Raw genomic sequence first — 20,442 nt, 5'->3', positions numbered from 1 at the left:
GTTATTATGAACAAGTTAGCTTACTTCAAATGACTGTACAGATGCCTATCAAGTAATATCCGGGTAGATTCTATGGTATATGTAGTAGGTCATTTTTTAAAAGTAAACAGAAAGCCTTAAAACTATTAACAGTAGTCCTACCCAGAGCCGTACCTAGAGATTTCGGCGCCCGGAGCGAAGTAGAATTTGGCGCCCCCTACACTCACCAATCTATATATATATATATATATATATATATATATATATATATATATATATATATATATATATACAGTATACACACACACACACACACACACACATATATATATATATATATATATATATATAAGAAAAGCAGCTTTTGTTGTTATGTTATGCTGAATTTTTATTAAATCTTCTTGGAAGATCATTGGAACAACCAAAAACGATCATTATGTATCCTTTTTCAAATAAGAGCTGTTTTGAAGAGTCTTATTTAGGACTTTTTGTAAACTTGAGAAAACTACCTTTGGTTGTATACAGATTCACTAGGAGAATAGTTATGTAAAGTTACTACTATTTACATCGTTTCATACCATCGATAAGAAGTGAAATTTCAATACCTAAAAACTATGTGCTTTTAAATTGTTCGAAATGGATGACAATATTAATTTCCAAGTAATAATTGTAAATTTTTAAATTTTATTCTGTATGTGACCACATCAGTAGCATTTTAATTTCGATCTTTTTACGATAAGAAATATTTTGTGAAATGGAATAGAAATTCACAAGGAGCCTTCTTTGTGAATTTCTAAATATTGATCGATGGAGGTGAAGAATATGTTCAATGTTTGTACTTAAAATCCAAAATAATCAGTCCAAGTTTGGCTACTACATATGTCTGAAATTATAGTAATCACTAAATTTCTTAATTAATGAAAGTTCCGAATTTAAGATACTTATTATTAATTAACATATTAAAATACACTAACACGTACATATATAAAGTGTGGGTGTACTTATGTTTTGTATGTATGTAGATAGATAAAAAAAACATCACAACTAGGGCCTAGACACGTATGCACAAAATAATATGCTGGCGATAAAAAAGTTGATGAAAAAAATAACCCCAATAAATTCCTCCAAATTGGAAGAATTTGATATGTCAATGAAATTTAAAAGTAAATCATTGGTAGCGATTAGTGTCTGAAACAGTCGAACTTCGTTGGGCTAAGTTCTGATCTCTTAAGCCCCTTTTCTACAACAGCTTGAAGTTCGAAAATGTTATTGTTTCCCTCGTTTACCTTTATTTTTAATATTCCCTAGCAAACAGCAGCTTGAATATGTCTCTACACACTCTTCTCACTTTCATACCTTCATTCTCATCGTCTCACAGTGGGGCCAAACCAGGCAATTCTTAGCAAAAACTCGAAAAATGAAGTAAAAGATTGAGTCGATATAATTTGTTATAATGAAACCTTAATAGTGTAAACATAAGATAGTGTGCACGAAAAAATTGATAGCAGTTTACAATGAACTCATGGGACGCGTAAATTTGGTTATCCGCCGAAGCCAGAGAGGCGCTGCTTAGTGACAGAAGATAGGAAATTGACTTTGAATTAGTGCTGTCGAAATCGGTTTTTTTCAAAAACCGAAAACTTGTTTTTGAAAAAAGTGAATTTTCATAAAACCGAAAACAGCTCTTACGGTTTCGGTTTCCAAAAACCGCTTTTGGTGTTTCGGTTTTGAAAACCGCTTTTGTGGTTTCGGTTTCGAAATTCGTTTTTGCGGTTTCAGTTTTCAAAAACAGCGAAACCGCTTTCGCGGTTTCGTTTTCAACTTCTGTGACTTCGGTTTCCAAAATCCGCAAGATTGTTTTTGCGGTTTTGTGAGAAACCGCTTTTGGGTCGGTTTAGAAAGCAGCTATTGGATGTTCGTACATAAAAACCGCATTAGATTTTAGAATGTGCTTTGCCGCGTTCGGTTTTCAGAGTGTGTTCGCTATTAGGAGACTGTTTTTGGATTTCAAAGTTGTATTTTAGTCTTCGTTTATTGTCGATTTAAAAAAAAAATGTCTTCCTCGACTAATTTTTCAAAAACATCGTAAAAATTGGATTTACAAGACGTCAATTGCAAACAAATGGTCACTTTCACAGATGATATGTGAGGCGGAGGAAATTATTATCGATAGTCAGCTGAACATACAATACCTTGCGAAAACATCTCGTAACGCGATTTATGACAAGACTTTTCTGTGTTTTAAAACACGAATATTAAAATATATGTAGATTCCTCTGCATGCATTAATGCGTTTTGTTTTAAATAGTAGAGAGAAAGAAAAGACGATTCTGAAGGTTGGTTGTCGTTTAATTACCGTCGCGTATTTATACCGTTAGGTTAACCATGTAGAGGAGAATGAAAGGATAAATCCGGAAAAAAATGAACTGTATAGTGAAATGAAAGAAAGCGCTCGTACCCTTCATTCAAGATGCAATTCCAGGATTCATCTGGAATGACAGAGGAAAACAGAAAACTCTCAGTCAAGATGCTCAATCCCGGGATTTGAACCCATCACCCTTCTTAACCTCGCATTATTGCGAAAGTAGAGGACAGATGACAGCACCTCATCCAAAGAAATGAAAGTATTTGTTCTCTTCAACGGCAAATTGTGAGTAGCGGCTTTACTGGTGTCATTCGGAGCTTCACTTTATTGAATGATTGTTGTGTCTTTATGCAGAGTAATCTCGTAAGAGAGAACATTAAGGAAATGAAATGAAATGAAATATGTAGTTTAACGTCCCACGGTTATGCACCAGGCTAAGGGAGACGATGATGATGAGAAATGAATGAAACGGTAGAATGAACGAAGTAGGAGGAAACGGGAGAATCCCGAGGAAATCCACGTACACGGTGTTTGTACACAACAAAGGCCACTTGGCGCGAGCTGGGATCGATCCATGGACCCCATGCAGCAGAGGTGAACGCTCTACCACTGAGCCACCGTGGCAAAGGTTAAGGAAAGACTTCGCTGAATTGACATTCAATGAGTATATGATTCACATTGGGAGCAATATCCCGCACTGTTACCTGCCGGTTCTCAAGAATCTTGCTCAACACGTGCGATATTCACTGATGTGACTGCAGTCGGGCTGATGTGTCTATGCGCTTCATTTGTCACCAGCTTTCGTCGTTCGCGAAACTGTTCACACCATTCCCACATTCTTGTCCGTAACATCGTTTGTTCACCATACTGTGCTTGCAAAGGTGCCATCTTCTGAAAATCTAAGCTGGTTTAACTTACTCCTTCAAAAGAAACTTCGTTACGCACCGCTGCTCTCTAGAGGCACAGACACACTGCTTGCCGCCATGTTCGATGCAACTGCTGCGCATGCGCCAAACACATCATGCCGAACGCTGGTTACTCGAGAAGGAATGCATTACGTCACCCGCAAGTTTAATAATGTCTGGCTATTCATTGATTATTTACGTACGAAAATCCTGATCAACCTTGAACAACCTATGTACCTGAAAACACCTCATATAATTTTATTTCCGCTGAGCAAATGTAGGGTTAACTTTACATTCAGAGAAAAGTAGAACATAGAACAAGGACGAAGTCTACTATGTATCTTCTTGAATTAAACATTAAGTTTCATTTTAATACAAACGTTTCACAAAGGCTAATGAACCAAACTATAAATTTATAAACAAGGCTAGAAAGCCAAAATGCGATGGAACGTGTATTGTATATTAACAGATTTGTCGAATTTGCAGACTGCAGTCCACTGTCACTGCTACCGTCGATAAACTAAATTAATCACGGGAGCCTCATTCTGTTCAGAGCCTCACATGAACATCTGGTACTGGTATTACCGCCAATTTAGGTATTTGGTATCATTTGTTCGTTGAGATACCAACAACAAGTTTATAAGACACTGATTCATACATGTAGCGATACAAATGTAAAAGATATCAGTCTAAGTGGATGAGATTTCGAATTGAATTTCATGATTTGCATGTGTAATGATCTTAAATAGAGATATACCTTATTTTCTATTTAACTGTGACTTGTACAACCAACGAACTATTCCTTTCGCACTCTGCTGCACATATTACCGTAACAGTCTTGGAGCAAATAAAAAAAGTTAAAACACACATATAAATAAATACAATTTAGGAGCGTTTCTTTCAAAACTCGATAGAGCACAAAATATTTTTTTTCACAACAACTGCATTTTTGTTCTTATTGTACATAACCTCTATCGAGTTTTGACAAAAGGTTCATGATTTAGTATTCTATACATATGGTACATTTCGATATTTGCCAATTTTGATTTCACAGCTCATTGGTAGCATAAAAGCATACCAGAAAAAAAACATACCTCCGTTTTTCAAAATATGCTCTATCGAGTTTTGAAAAAACGGTCGTCAATTGTCTCGATTGATAGGTGCTTTCACAATTGTTGAAAGGTGTAATTAAAAGCAGCAAACATTGTTTCTGCTTTGAAAAGGACAAACATGGTTTCGCTTGTAAAACCACAAACACGGTTTCTTGCGGCTTTCGCTTTCGAAAAGGGTTTTTGGGATTTCAGTTTGGAAATCCGCTTTTGCGGTTTCGGTTTCGAAAACCACATTTGCGATTTTCGGTTTTCAGAAAACCGGTTTTCTCAAAAACCGAAAACTGCAAATGTCATAAAAATTCGACAGCACTGCTTTGAATGCGACTATTCCTACATTACGTGTAGATATTCAGTGGCTGGTAAACATGGTAACACGACCGACATGTATGTATCATTTTATATATTTAGAATGTTGATGTGATGTGTAGTCAATAATCATATTGGGAATGATGCTAACATCATTATCATATCCCTATGATAATCTCCTACTTAATATAATATTTGGAAAATGCGTACTGAAAGCATATAAACTATGGTCAAACGATAGAATGGCATTTTAATAGAAAATATGGCATAATATGTCTGTGATTTTTTTATATGTCGTAGCGGAGACATTGTTCTTACTCTATGCAAAGAGAAAACCTGCACATATTTGTACTTTTGGGAAATATAGCGCATGAAAATGTTTGAGGAGAACCGCATTCTGAATGCAATGTTGCTTTTGAATTGAGCTGAGATGAATGTGATAACAAGTTTTAGGTTATTAGACGTGTGATCCCCATGCACGCAGTGACAAAGTTGAATATAGGTCGATTCTGGAAATTTTGCTCCCCGGCCTCGTTGGGGACTTCGGCCCAGGACCCATCTTGTTTCCAACATCTAGTCATACTTCTCTGGCGTTCACCAACAGAACTAAACTCTAGTCAAACATATTTGATTAATGGAGGCGACATTTTGAAACGCCAATGTTTGCTAAACAATCTATGGGCCATAAGGTAGAACGATGTTAAAAATGGTGTTGATCAATTCAGTATTTTGTTTTTTTGTGATGCGTGCACAGAAGTGACATTGGAATCAACTGTAATGAGCTTCCGTTCGCTCCAGCTCAGAGTGTTCTAATTAAACCCTGAAATGCGCTCACGTAATGCGCGATGCAATATATGAAACAACCTGAACAGGTTACTGATGCTTGTAAAATATAATATGTTGAATATATCTGATAATATATTCATATCGATAACTTGTGATGAGATAATTTTTATATTGAAGTGTCCTTGCATCTTCATTGTCATAACGAGTCCTCCCTCACTTTGAAATAGTTTTGAGAAGAAAGAACTTTTCTTCAATTTTATTACTCTTCAGTTGTAAAATGAATAAGTACACTTTTTCCTTTCATGCGTAAGAATGTAAGCCAATCGTAAATTGAGAAATCGAAGAAATCTGTTATATAGTTTAGGCGCGAATATAAGGAATATTTCCTTATATGATGTAAAACTATGTTTTTGATGAAATAATGTCGAAATAACATTATTGTAACAACTACCTACACCGAACTAATTGGTGTTCTTACAATTTTCTGCTTCATATTGCGAATTCTTATTTTTACCAAGAATTCAGTGCTTTGGCCCAACTGTGCGTCGTGATTAATCCGATTGGGTAGAAAAACGTTCTGAACTGAGCAAACTCATCACTGTCAAAACGCCGAACACTACTTTGTTCGTTTCTGATTTTGAAAATGCTTCTGCGTACATTATAAGCCATTACTCGGCACCTTGCATACCACATATCATTATGAAATGAGTAATAAGTACATGTCTTTAAGTAATAAGTAAAAACTTGTTCTACCTTATTTGAACTCTTGGATTGCGAACGAAGCGAGCAAGAAAATGTTTAAGAAATCTACTTATTTCATTGATAACCCACAACAATATTGATTTAATAGGGCGCCAATACTTTCTGGGGGGGACTCATCTTTTACTCATGTCCAACACAACTTTTTATTTCTCCTTGCACGTTTGGCGCCCTCTTGCTATCAGCGCCCGGAACGGGCGCCCCGCTGGCCCCCTCTTAGCTACGACTCTGGTCCTACCTACAAATTAATTAAAATATGGATAGACCATTCGGAGGAAAAGCCCAGCCTCCAATGAAAGTTCTGTGGGACTAACAGTGCATGAGCTCCTTGGTTCCGGCGCCACTGATTCAGTGTTGCCAACCAATTTTTCGAAAAATCAGGAAAATTCTTATCCAAAATCCAGGAAAAATCCAGAAGATACAACTTAATATCTAAAGATGTTAATTAGGATGACTTTTTATTTTATTTTTGCAAGGCAAACAGTGGACCCATCAATGATTATACTTACCAATAAAAGGCTAATCATCTTTATCTGCGTACATATCAACATTGACTCTGCTGGTCAGAGAGCGATTTACAGGGGATCTTAGCATGAGTTGTTAAAAGTGAGCCTTTTTGTGTGCAGCAATCCTTGCAAAGTTTGGTTATCAAGTCTGTCTGTTTCGCCTTCATCAAATTTACGATTGAAAACACTTTTTTCTACAGTGACACTTGAGGAAGGCAGAGTAAAGACATAACAAATGTGGATAAATTCGAAAATGTTAACTGGTTAGGCTATCTACTTCGTTTTTTACTAACAAGCAGGGTGCGAATTACCGGGGGGATGAGGGGGATTTTCCCCCTCAATCACATTTTGTTCCCCCCCAAAGAAGTCAGCTGAAGTATCCCCACCGGGGATGCTCGCTTTCCCCCTCAAACTATGCTTAGTATAACTCCAAATTTCACTGATTTTTGTTATTTCTTGTAAATTTAATCTTCTAGCTGTATTTCGAAATGATCGATGTAAACTGTTCAGTTTTGGTCATTTCTACTTACCACCTAATTACCCACTATTTTCAACGTCGTTTAGTAGAACTATATTATTATGACTACGGTTGTTACTTGCAACTGTACCTTCGTACCCTTCAGTTCGTCATCGTTTGTGAATTTGAATGTACTAATTGCGTATAACAAAGCCACATATAGATTTATAAATGTTCTTAGCGGTTGGCCAAGAAGAAGTAAACAAATAACTTCTTCTACCATACTTGGCGAAGTTCGGATATATTATATTCATCCTCTATATTTGTATCGATTATCATCTTATTTTAATTTTTGTAATAACATGTTATTTCTTTTTCCAGCGTACTCTTTGTTAGCACATGGTCTTCATTCCCTAGTAGGTTGTGTGTATGCAACTCAAAAGTTGCATTTAATTTGTGATAATTAGCATAGTAATCACTGCTTTTACAGTTTACGGAAATGAACTTTTGAAACTGTACTCAAAATCTGAGATATGGGTATTCTCTCGTAAGTATATGTTAACGTACAGGCTAGGGGATACGCTCCTAGTGAGCAGACATGTCAATGAAGGTGATTTTTAGGTGAATAAGCGAATAATTCAAGATTTGTTTCAGCATTTGTTAATACGACTGGTTCTCCGTGTCATTGTCCGTGTCTGTATAAGCATTTCAACTGGAGCGGGTTTTTTTAAAGTTAACCCTTCATTTTTCCATCTTTTCGCTGTACACTTTGCTGTCCACGCAATTAATGTTGTCTGAAAAACTTCAGTGTAATGTTTTACTTTATTTGAATAACGTAGCCCATAGTGAATCAACTCATCTTCAACCTAACAGTAAAGTAATTTTTAAGTGTTGACTTTCCGTGCCCATCACGGAATCGATATTTGGAGAAAAAAAGTCGTGATGAGCACAGCTTTAGCGGGAAGTAGAAGCACAAGCTCGAAATTTGAATTGAGATATTTTAAATATTTGGGCTTCGATTTGACCTTGATGTGAGAAATCGGGAGCAGCAACAATCCATTTCTTATTTGATAGGCTAATATCTAGATTTTCTTTTTTAAAAAAAATGTCCGGTTTAACTGATAATTTTAGTGGTTTTCACAAGACTGAAGTAGGTTTCTTTTCGCAACCTGTATGTATTAATGCAAAGTGGAAGCTTTCAATATGAGTGGAAAAATTAACATATGCTTGTGATCATGGCTATCGCTCGAGCCAAATTATTAACTGAATAAACCTTAGAGAGCTACAGGGACAAGAGTGAGTACAACATTAAAACACGTTCAGAAAGGTTTAGTGGGGTGTGTGTATGTCAGACAATATATATGTGCATAGTTATTGTTGGTAGATTTATTAAATTAATAAATCTCTTATTTATTACAGATATATATATGGGGGTAAGGCATGTATTGTCTCATTTTGAAATTTGAACCTTCAGACTATGTCCTTTGGCCTAATTTTATCCCCCCCAATATAGATTATCTAATTCGCACACTGCTAACAAGCATCGGTGGCGTCATTTAGGGAGGGCGGGGAGGGGCAATTGCCCTCCCTGAGTTGGAGATTTATATTGATTTTATCAACAGAATAGTAATGAATCAATGAAATGTGCGAAATTTTACTTATATCAAAGGGTCTTATCCCCCTAAGCAAACTCTGAAATGACGCTCCTGTCAAGCATCAAAAATCTTAAACAGAAACTTCATTTTCAGTTTACAAATCTGTTTCGCAATAACTGCCATTTTGTGTCTACTTGTTGCAATTTACTCTATTCTATACCATTAGGAAAGTCAGCTACGAGAGGAGCAATTGATTGTGCCGATTTCTTTATCTCATTTGATAAGCTAATCATCTCTAAATGTTTCATGACGGGATCATGAAGCGTCTCTCTCTCTCTCTCTCTCTCTCTCTCTCTCGAGTTGAGTTGAGTTTAACGTCCCGTTCAACAGCGAGACTATATGAGACATGGACCTACTGATTAACGTGGAATCCGAACCACATAAGGTCCCACCGGGAATTGAAGCCAGTCCTTCCACGCCAAAATCGTGTACGCTAACGCTTAGCCACGGAGGAGTTAATATCTCTCTTGAATTTGATGTACTGCTTCAATATATAATTTAAGACACCTGAGTTTAAAATCTTGCAGTCCATAATTTAGGAGATTTCTTGATGCCATGGATAGGAAAACTTTTGTTGCAAATTACATTTTATCTTAGATACGAATCCCTTTTGGTTTCTGAAGTCTACTTTTCTAAGAGCTTTTGGATGACGCGCAAAACCAGGAGTTTTTTAACACTTTTTAAAGAAAAATCAGTAGACCAGGAGATAACTTAAAAAACCAGGAAATCTCCTGGGATATCAGGAGACCTGGCAACACTGCACTGATTGATACGTAATACTACTTCGAAAGAAGAAGAACTTGTACAGTTTCATTATTGCTAAATATGAAACGACTTGAAAATGCTAAATATTGGCACGCAGTAATTTATTTGTAAATATTAAAAATGCAAAATTCCATAACACGGAAACGAGTTGGAGAACTTATCCGTACAAAGCGTATTTCACTTATGTTGCAAATATAGCTGCAATACATTACATTGAGACACAAGGGGAGAATATAGTGTCAATTAACAACAATTTAAAAATGCACGAAATTAATGAATAATATCAAATATAGACCATTAACAGAAATAACTCTGTAATTCGTTTTCTCCATTCATTTTCTTCCTTTATTTCAGGATTACATCATCACTCAGTTTCTCCATTGGAGATTATTTTCTTTTAGCAGCATCCAGCTGAAGCTCAGCCTTGTAAATGAAACATTTTAAATAGTGTAAATGGAGAGGGAAGAATCGAACCCTTACCGGAAAATTGGGAAACGACAACACTAGCCTTTCATCTAAAGTGTTAGTTACTCTGGCTCGCCTAAATAGACTTTCCTCTTCCCTCAAAACACTAGCTTGTTTATGGTCAAATGGATTGGCAAAACACAGTAATATGTAATTGAGAACGCGTAGCGTATTATATCTTTGTTTTTGTCATGGCATTCAAGGTGGAACAAAATGAGCCCAGCGTGAATTCTAACGCGTTATTAATACTACTACTACTACTACTACTACTACTACTACTCTTACTAATACTACTATTATCATTCTTACTACTACTACTACTACTACTACTACTACTACTACTACTACTACTACTACTACTACTACTACTAGTGCTACAGCTGCTGCTGCTACTTCTTCTTATACAGTGGAATCGTACAGCAAAACTGCACACGTAACGTAAGAAAATCACCTGTTTGAGTATTATTTTTTGATAAAAATTCAAACACTCTTTGGCACGGGTTAGAATAACGCCAATAGCAATTATAATTACTAGCGCATTGCGCTAGTACTCTCGGCCACGAAGACCGCGAGTAACAGACATTTGATTTCTGCTATATTTATGCTACGTACCGAGAAAATGATAATTCCAAATAACCAGAACTGCGTATTTAGCTCCTGTGAGTAGGGTCGAGCCTGATTTAAAAATATGCTTCTGAACACTAGTGAACTTGTCTACGTTTTACTTTCAAGGCCTCCATTTCCCTTTTTCATTTGTTTCTGTTTACTTATCTGAGATGAGTATCTCTAAGTGAAAAAAACTTGAGTCTTTTTTGATATTGATATTTGTAATTGTAATAACAGCAATAGGAATTATACTACTACTTGGCTTTCGAGACACACAGCCTGCGAGTTTTTAAAAGAGCTAACTACAAGAAAAAATATATTTCTGAATCACCAAAATATATGGCCAAATTGCTGTCAAATGAAATGAATTTTGGTATTAGTTAGGCCTTATCCAAACTCGGATGTTATCATATTGCTTTCATTATAATAATATCCTAAGGGATAATGGGGATCCGATTTTTTTGCAAAGAAATCAATATCTTACAAGCCATTCATCTTAGAGAGCTGAAATTTAGTATATGAACTCTTTATTGAAAATGAACAGACCGTCTCCTAGCGTTTTTTAAACTTCTCCTTTATGGACAGGGGCTGCAGTAACTATATATGGTAAATTGATAGTGGGTTACTTTAAAAAAAATCGAAAACGGTCGATATTAGTTGAGAAACAAACATACAGTGCTTTGCATGACATATCCATATATGTGTATAATCAATGGCGGATCGAAGGCGCACTTCTGGGGTCAGTGGGCTGTAATGCTCGTACTTAGACCTGCTTGTAAGAGCTCCGAACTCTGAGTTTTATTTATATATAAAATAAGAAAGGTTCCTCGCCCCGAGCGCCCCCTGGATCCGCCCCTGCTTACCATGCTCTTTCTACTATAATAATTTGCTGAAGCTTGTTTATTATATAGAGTGCTTAGAGCACAGGGCAATCAACCCATAAAGTTGTGACGAAAATAGACATAAAATTTGTAATGTAATGTAACATCTGTAATTGGTCTACTTACCTTGATTTGGGACATTAAATATTTCATCCGTTTTTCAACTGCAAAGTATCGATAATTCAACAATGAAATATTCAGACCATGATAATTTAATTGAAATTGATCTTAATTTTACCCATGACAAACACTTTAGCATTTTATATCGTAAAGACAGGTCCATTGTTATTGTAACAGAGCGGTGCTTGAGCGATTCACCATAGAAATTCAAACTCCGATTAGTTAGAATGTCACAATCTGATTGTATTACAAGTGTAAACTCTTTAGTTGGTAGAGAAGCCGTGGATCTTGTGTTAGAGTTGATGACGATCTGTTTTGGTGAGTAAGTGGTTCATCGTGGATGGGGTGTCGGAGTGGGTCAAGTGGGTGGTGGGTCACTATGTTTGTTTTAGATCATGGTATTATATGTCTAGTGTTTCATTTTCGAATGGAATTCCGATTCCCCGTATTTTCTCTATATATTTCTTGTGGAAATACGTTAATGAGCAATAGAAAACAAATGTTTTTCGGTTCGGATTGGTTTGGGTTAACAGCTTGCAAATGAAATCTTTACGTTTAATGTCCCACGATTATGCCTGTTAGTTGACGTAGACCATGATTAAACCATGTGAATTATGATGGACGTATTGGTGGAGTGAGAAAGTGGAAGTGTTCCAAGAAAACCCACGAACACGATTTTGTCGGTCTCAAGCTTACTATCTTTGGGAACGAACCAAGTACACCACCCACCAGATAGTTCAGTAGGTGTGGTCCCAGTTTCTATTCCTAGTGGGAGAGCCTTTCAAATATTAAATGTCCGCGATGTATCTGTGTTCGTATCCCTGTCGTTCAAGGTTACTCTAAATAAATGTAAAACGAGAATAACAGAATATAATGGATACAGTGAAACCTCTGAATAACGGACACCAATGGGACACGAATTTTTGTCCGCTACTGAGAGGTGTCCGTTACAGAGAGGTTACAGAAATTTAATTTCTCACAACGCAGTAATATACAGTATGCAATAATATACAGTAAATACATTATTATCAACGTAAATACGTAAAATTCAATATGAAAATACTCTAATCAGTACGTATTTCAATAACTGGGAGGGATGAAGGAGAAATTTATTTGTTTTAAATGTTAATTAGGGATAATTAATTAGGGTAAGCGTTTTTCATTTATTTCAAATTCTCAGAACCTTCTCAAAAGATGTGTTAGGAAGGAACCCACTGACCGGTTGAACTCTTTTGTTTAGCGAAAAATGCATGCTTTTTCCTCTACAAAGGTAATAAATCTCATTAGCAAGTTTCCTCTGAGAATATTCAATATGGTTGCGGAAGAAACATGTATGTGTATGTGTGTTTATGTACTGAAGCTGCATCTTCGTCAGCGGAATGGATGAAAAGGCAAGTTATTAGGAGTGCATATGTTTATTGAACCTTTCCCTAATCACAAAGAATATCCTCGTGGAGAAAGTGAAAAAGGAAGCCGGGAAAACTCTAACCCAGACTTGCTCCAGTATCATAAGTAAAGAAAAACGTTGATTTTCCAAAAAAGTAAGAGAGGAAACATTGCTTGTTGAAAATGTTATTGTAAAACAAACAATGTTTGTTTTGTTATCTATGAAATTGTCGGCAAAGATGCAAGCCCAGAGGAAAAAGGACTAAATTTGTTAGGAAAGGGAAGATCTTTCGCATAAAATTCTTGGCCATACGACTGACCCTGCATGAGTATTATTGCTTATTAAAGGTTTTCTAAAATATCTACCAGAAAGCAGTTTGTTGCGGGCAGAAAAAACAATTTCAAGTTCGACTTGAAGCTGTTCTATTTGATGGTACATCAGGTCCAGACTCATGATAGATACACTTGTGGGAAAAAGACTTTTCTGTGTACTGTAATATATCGCAGAACCGAGAATAATTCCTGTCCGTTATGAAGAGGTTGTTGAAACATTTAGGGCAAGAAAGGACTGTCCGCGTCCGTATCTGAGAGTGTCCGTAAAAGGGAGAGTTTTGTTACGTAAGAGAGCATATATTTTTGCCGGGACAAAAAATTCTGTCCGTATTATAGAGGTGTCCCTTATTGAGCAGTGTCCGTTAAGGGAGGTTACACTGTATAAGTTAAGAAGATACTTTCGGTCTTTTTTAAATGCAAACTTGAATTCTCTTTATTAGAGTATCTTATCATGAGAAAAATAAGTGCTTCATCGTTAATAAGATACTGGAATCGTAAACGTTTGCAATTTGCTACATAAACGAGATTTTCTTGACTCACTTTAAAGACCAGTCTTGGAGTAGTGGCTTGAGCATTCCTTTCGTGGTTTAGGAGTCCGCGGATCGATTCCCAGTGAGGAAATTAAGAAAAATTTTATAATTTTCAATGTTGATACTTCTTATGTAAATTAACATGAAAAATAATCAATTTCTCTCATTCTTACAAGTTAAAGTTGAAACGATTTGCCTTTTCTCTGATTCACCGAAAGTATTTCTGTAACTTATCTCTATTATTTTCGGCTATTCTTTTTTTACATTTATTTCCAGTAAACTTGAACGACAGAGACACGAACACAGATACATCGAGGACATTTAATATTTCAAGGGCTCTCCCACCAGGAATGTGATGGATGGGGTACCTGGTTCGTTCCCAAAGCAAGTAAGCTTGAGACGGACAACATCGTGCTATTGAATGTTCTCGGAACACTCCCACTTACTCATTGCACCAATACGTCCATCATAATTCACTTGGTTTAATCATAGTCTTAATCTACCTAACAGGGTATAATCGTGGGACATTAAACGCAAATATTACATTTTCAAGTTGTTAACCCAAGCCAATCCGGACCGAAAAACAGTTGTATTTTCAATTACTGATTAACGTAGTTTTACAAAAAAATATGTAGAGGTAAAAACATGGAGAATCGTAATTCCATTTAAAAGTGAAACAGCAGACTTAATACCTTATCCTAACAAGAAACCATTACATATCGTTTGAAACTTTTCCAAAATATATACGGATATTCTGAAAAGTGGCAATATAATATGTTTTCAAACAAAGCCAAACCAAATAAACCGAAACATTCTGTTTCTGAAATAAAAGTTTCCTGAAAAAACAACGTTTTCTGAAATCATCCGAAACATTCTGTTTCATGCATTAAGCGAACCCAAACCACTTAAACCATAGATGGTGTAAAAAATTGACCCACGACACACTGCCCCTCTCTGACCCACGACTCACCGTGACCCAGCACTTACTATAAACCACTCCGACCCACCATCCACCATGCACCACACAGGCACGTAGCCAGGATTTCGTGAAGGGGGGGGGGTCCGTGACATGAAATACTGTGGTCATCACACCAGGGGCTCGATCACTCTAAACTATTTTACTGGAACATATATTGATTCGTTTAGCCAGGATTTCGTAACGGGGGGGGAGGAAGAATGACATGAAATTCTGAAGGTCCAGGAGCTCGATCAATCTAAACTACTTTACTATCAACATATATTGTTTTGTTAGGACAATAAAATGAGGATATGTTGGCAAGTATTTTAATAACAAACTATGAAGAAATTTCGAGCAAAATAATAAAAAAAAAGTATTGAAAAAGATTTTGCAATATTTATGTCCTCCTGTTTATTCAAATATAACAATTTTCCTTTCGTTATGACCTCAATTATTATAAAAAGTACATACTGAATACTGTCACTTAAACTATCTTCTAATATAAATAAAATAAAGAGTTTGTTTGTGTGTCTGTCTATCTGTGTGCGGCCTGGGGACCAGACGAGTGCACCGAGAGTTATCAAATTTTGGTCAGGGGTACCTTGGCCCAGGCCCCAGATCAAGACGAAGCGGTTTTTTTTTCAAATTTCGAAAAAGTGGGGTTTCAGGGGTGCGTTTACCGGAACAGGCTTGGGAACCAGACAAATTGACCGAGAGTTACCAAATTTTAGTCACGAATACCTTGGTCCAGGTTCCAGACCAGAGTTAAACGTTTCTGTCGAAATTCGAACCACGGGGGTCTCAGGGGGTCGTTTACCGGGAAAATGACCGATATTTACTTATTTTTAACGATCACCAGATTCAGCTCAGAGGCTATTTGACATTGAATATCCAACAACATTAACAATGGAAAGGATTTGGGAAGGTATCGGCCAGGGCCTGTTTAGTAGGTGCCATCCCGGCATTTGCCTGGTAGGACTGAGGGAAACCCTGGAAAACCTCAGTCAGGATAGTAGGCAGCGGGATTCGAAGCCACGACCTCCCGAATGCGAAGCCAACGCTCTACCACTTGAGCTATTAGTGTCGAATTCATATTTTCGCGTTCGCTGAAATCAATGGTGAAACTCCAGTCGCATTAACTTCCAAATTCACTCTATTCGGCTCCGGGCCGGGGGTCACCGGAGGGGGGGGGGTGAGATACCAAGACATATAAAAGTAATCCAAAATAACCGATATTAGTGTCAAATCCATAGTTTTCGCGGTTGCTGAAATCAATGGTGACACTTCCATTAGCGATGACTTGCAAGTATGCGGGCCGGAAGTCAGCGGGGGGTGGATACCGAGACATGTAAAAAATAGCATAAAATGACCGATATTAGTATCAAACCCATAGTTTTCGCGGTCGCTGAGATCAATGGTGATACTCCCACAGGCGTTGACTTCGAAATACAGCCCCTGTGCGAAGCATGTGTATATTCAACTAGTTTTACAATATATGCGTTCCTTTCTCTGTTGAATCAAATGCTAACAGAACTTTCTTTCAACATAATTTTTTGTTTTTATTATTCCGTCAACTACTGTCGGTTCCAAATGACAGGTTAAAGGAGCAACAGAAAATTGTCCTTGAAATAACATGTTTGATACTGCAAGCATACGAAGACGAAAAGTTATGATTTAAAATGTCCACGCTGTTACACAACGGCACTTATGCTTTCGAAAGCTTGAAATCTCCCTGACTAGCAGCAGGAATTCTGAGAATCCCATAACTTTTCTTGAAATTTCAAATTCCCTGAATCTTCCAGAATACCTCGCTTACCTCGCCACCTTATTGCAAGTAATACAAATCTCCTCATAAGAAAGCTTCCTGTAGTTTTCTTTCTAATTTTTAACGCTGATCCTTCTTTTTGTCATTTCATTTTGTTTTATCCTTCCTTATTTTTTCATTTCCGGTCTTGAAGAGGGGGTCCGGACCCCCCGGACCCCCCCCCCTTGGCTACGTGCCTGCACCACAGACCGACAAGAACAGATCGCCATCAACTCTCACACGATCCATGGCCTCTTCTCTACCGAATAAAGAGTTTACACTTGTAATCCAACCAGGTTGTGAAAATCTAACTAATCAGAGTTTGAATTTCTACGGTCAATCGCTCAAGCACCGCTCTGTTACAATAACAATGGTCTTCACCTTTACTATATAAAATGCTAAAGTGTTTGTCATGGGTAAAATTAAGATCAATTTCAATTAAATTATCATGGCCTAAATATTTCGTTGTTGAATTATCGATGCTTTGCAATTGAAAAACGGATGAAATATATAATATACCAAATCAAGGCAAGTAGACCTACGTACAGATGTTACATTACACTACAAATTTTATATCTATTTTTGTCAAAATTTTATGGATTGATTGCTCTCTGCTCTAAGCGCTCCATATAATAAGGAAGCTTAGCAGTAATTATAGTAGGAAGAGCATAGTAAGTAGGGGCGGATCCAGGCGGGCGATCGGGGCGAGGAAACTTTCTTATTTTATATATAAATAAAACTCAGAGTTCGGAGCTCTTACAAGCAGCTCTAAGTACGAGTATTATAATAGGGCGGGTCGTTTTGCCACTTTTTCTTCGGAACGAAATGTAATACCTGGCAAAAGTGGCCAATCCACATGGACATTTCAGGTGTAGATTTTTTTTCAAATCAGATAATATCTTCTGTGAGAACTATTGCATCAAAGTTTCAAACTTTCACTGAAAATTGCAAAAAAATATCAAAATGGTTCATTTTTTTGTTATGTTAAAGTAAACATATTTTTGGGTTTATACTTGCCAGATGCTATGAAAACTGACATTCCAGTCTCAAAATGCCAATTATATGCGCTTGGGGGGTATAGGGGTGCCTCCTCTGGGGCCGAGAAAGAGGGTAAATTCAGTACAATTAAGCGTTTCTACAACTTTTTTCGTCCTTGCCTTTTCCTTCGGAACCTGCCGGACCAATATGAAGATGAACGTGACAATTTTTTGGATAGCATCGTGACTGGAGATGATACGTGGTGTTATCACTACGAGCCGGAATCCAGAAGATAGTCCATGGAATGCCGATTTTTACAAGCGCGACATGCAGGCTCTGGTTCATCGTTGGCAAAAGTGCATAAAAAATGGTGGGAACTATGTGGAAAAATGAGTCTGTAGCTGAAATATTGCTCTGTGTAGCTGTGCTGCTGTTAGTTATGTATCTCCATTAGTTTCAAAAAAAAAAAAAAAAAAAAAAAAAAAAAAAAGAGGATGCATTACTTTGGGAACAACTTTCGTAGATTTGACTGAAACTGTTATGATTGCTCAGAGATACATTGTAAGCGAGAGAGCTGCGGCACATATAACAACTGTGCTTCAGGCAGCTTCAAAGGCTGGAATTATAACTTCTCAAAAATCTAGATACATAACATCTGCTTTAACTGTAGACAGGAACAAAATAAGGCGTGCGAAACTTAAACTTGCTCGGAATTTAAAAGAAACTTCTAGAAATGATGATCCCATTAAAATCCTATACTTAGATGATAGAAGGGATGACACTAAAACATACACAGGCATCGTTAGAGAAGAGCACACATTACTTGTGGCTGAACGTAACTCTCAATACGTTGGTCACGTGGCACCATCCTCTGGCTCTGCACATGACGAGACCAGAGCTATTTTCAAATACATCATGAACCAACTCAGAGTTGGCTTTGATAAAGTTGAGGTTCTTGGGTGTGATGGAACATACACTAACATGCTTGAAATGGAGTTGTTCTTCCAAAATTAGAGGAACTAACAGGAAAACAAATGCAATGGGCTATTTGTCTCTTGCACTTTTATTGAACTGCTGTTCCGAGCTCTCTTCACGCATATTCACGGCGTTTTTCAAGCCCCTATTCTTACACACGTCCCATAGTTTCAAAACTATCTAACTGTAAAAAAGCTTTCAGTGTTGCTATTCAAACCAATAAAATGTGACTTACCTCATCATAGTCCAGAAGAGCACAGAAAATTCAGTAAGGACCTGAGATGCTTGTTCCAGATATCTCAAGCCATTGACTCCAGAGCATGCCCGGAAGAGCTTGTTTCTATGTTCCCTGGCAAACTAAACAAAGCTAGCTGGTTGACTAGTGCAAAAAGAATTTTAACATTGTATATTGCAACAAAAAACCTACCAAGAAATTAATAGAAATTGCGACATTCATACTTAGAGTCTGTGTGGTTATGCAATGCCGTATCAGAACACAGTCTTCCATTGCTGATGGTCCTCTCACGTCTTTGAGGCCATTCAAGGTCTAGATACTTACCAAGGGAATACCAGGCTGTAATCTGTTCATTCATTCAGACGAATGCATTCTTTGCACTCCCAGAAAATTTCTTCTCGCCATGATGGCTGATGGTCGACTTGCTGTCCGACAAGATGCATTACATAAGATTCTTAGTGCTCGAGAATACGAAGCAGGGAATCTCCATAACTCCATTAGACATAACATCATTCCAAGACTGAATTTTGAGGCAAACGATTACACTACAATGATCTTTTGGGAATGCACTGATGTTTCAATAACTGTACTACCAGTAAGTTCTATGGACGGTACCAAACAAACAGCTCATGGTCAAACTTTCACTCCCTGACAACACTGTGCCAGAATGGCCCTTCACCGTCCATCCGTTCCACACGGTGGCAGTAGAACGGATAGTGAATTTGTCACTCAAGAAGCCTCCCGAGTATGTGCCAGTGATGCTAGAGGCGGAATAATCAGGTCAACCTTACTTTCTAGGCAAGCTACGTCTAAATTTCAATCAAAGTCCCAATTTGTGACAATTTTTCTTGACAGTGACTAATCGGATCAGTTCATCCGACCCAACATATGGTTGGTAGATTGGATAGGCCTAGCAGAGGAGCCCTAGATGCAGCCATCTCTACATGGTGGGTTCTGGGTCACTTGGCCAGGCTATATTACCAGGTGAGCGAGGAGCTGCACCACCGCTTAACTGTACTGAATTTGCCCCCTTTTCTGGGCCCATAGGAGGCACCCCTATTCCCCCCAAGGACATATAACTGGCATTTTTATACTTGAATGTCAGTTTTCATAGCAACTGACATGTATTTAACCAAAAATATGTTTACTTTAACATAACTAAAATTAATGAATAACTTTGGTATTTTTTGTAATTTTCAGGTAAATTTTGAAACTTTGAGGCAATAGTTCTCACAGAAGATATTATCTGATTTGAAAAAAAATCTATACCTGAAATGTCCATGTGGATTGGCCACTTTTGCCAGGTATTACATTTCATTCCGAGAAAAAAGTGGTAAAACGCTGCACCCTAGTATTATAATCCACCGTCCCCAGGAGTGCGTCCTAGATCCGCCATTGATGATACCCATATATGGATATATGATTCGAAGCACTGTAATGATTCTTTCTCAACTAATATCGATCGTTTTCGATTTTTTTGCAAAGTAATCCACTATCAATTTACTATATATAGTAAGTGTCGCCCCTCTCCATAAAGGAGAAGTTTAAAAAACGCTAGTAGACGTTCTATATATTT

The sequence above is a fragment of the Thermobia domestica genome, chromosome 10 (assembly GCF_964235325.1).
Source record: "Thermobia domestica chromosome 10, izTheDome1.hap1.1, whole genome shotgun sequence".
NCBI lineage: Eukaryota > Metazoa > Arthropoda > Insecta > Zygentoma > Lepismatidae > Thermobia > Thermobia domestica.
This window is presented reverse-complemented; position numbering follows the sequence as displayed.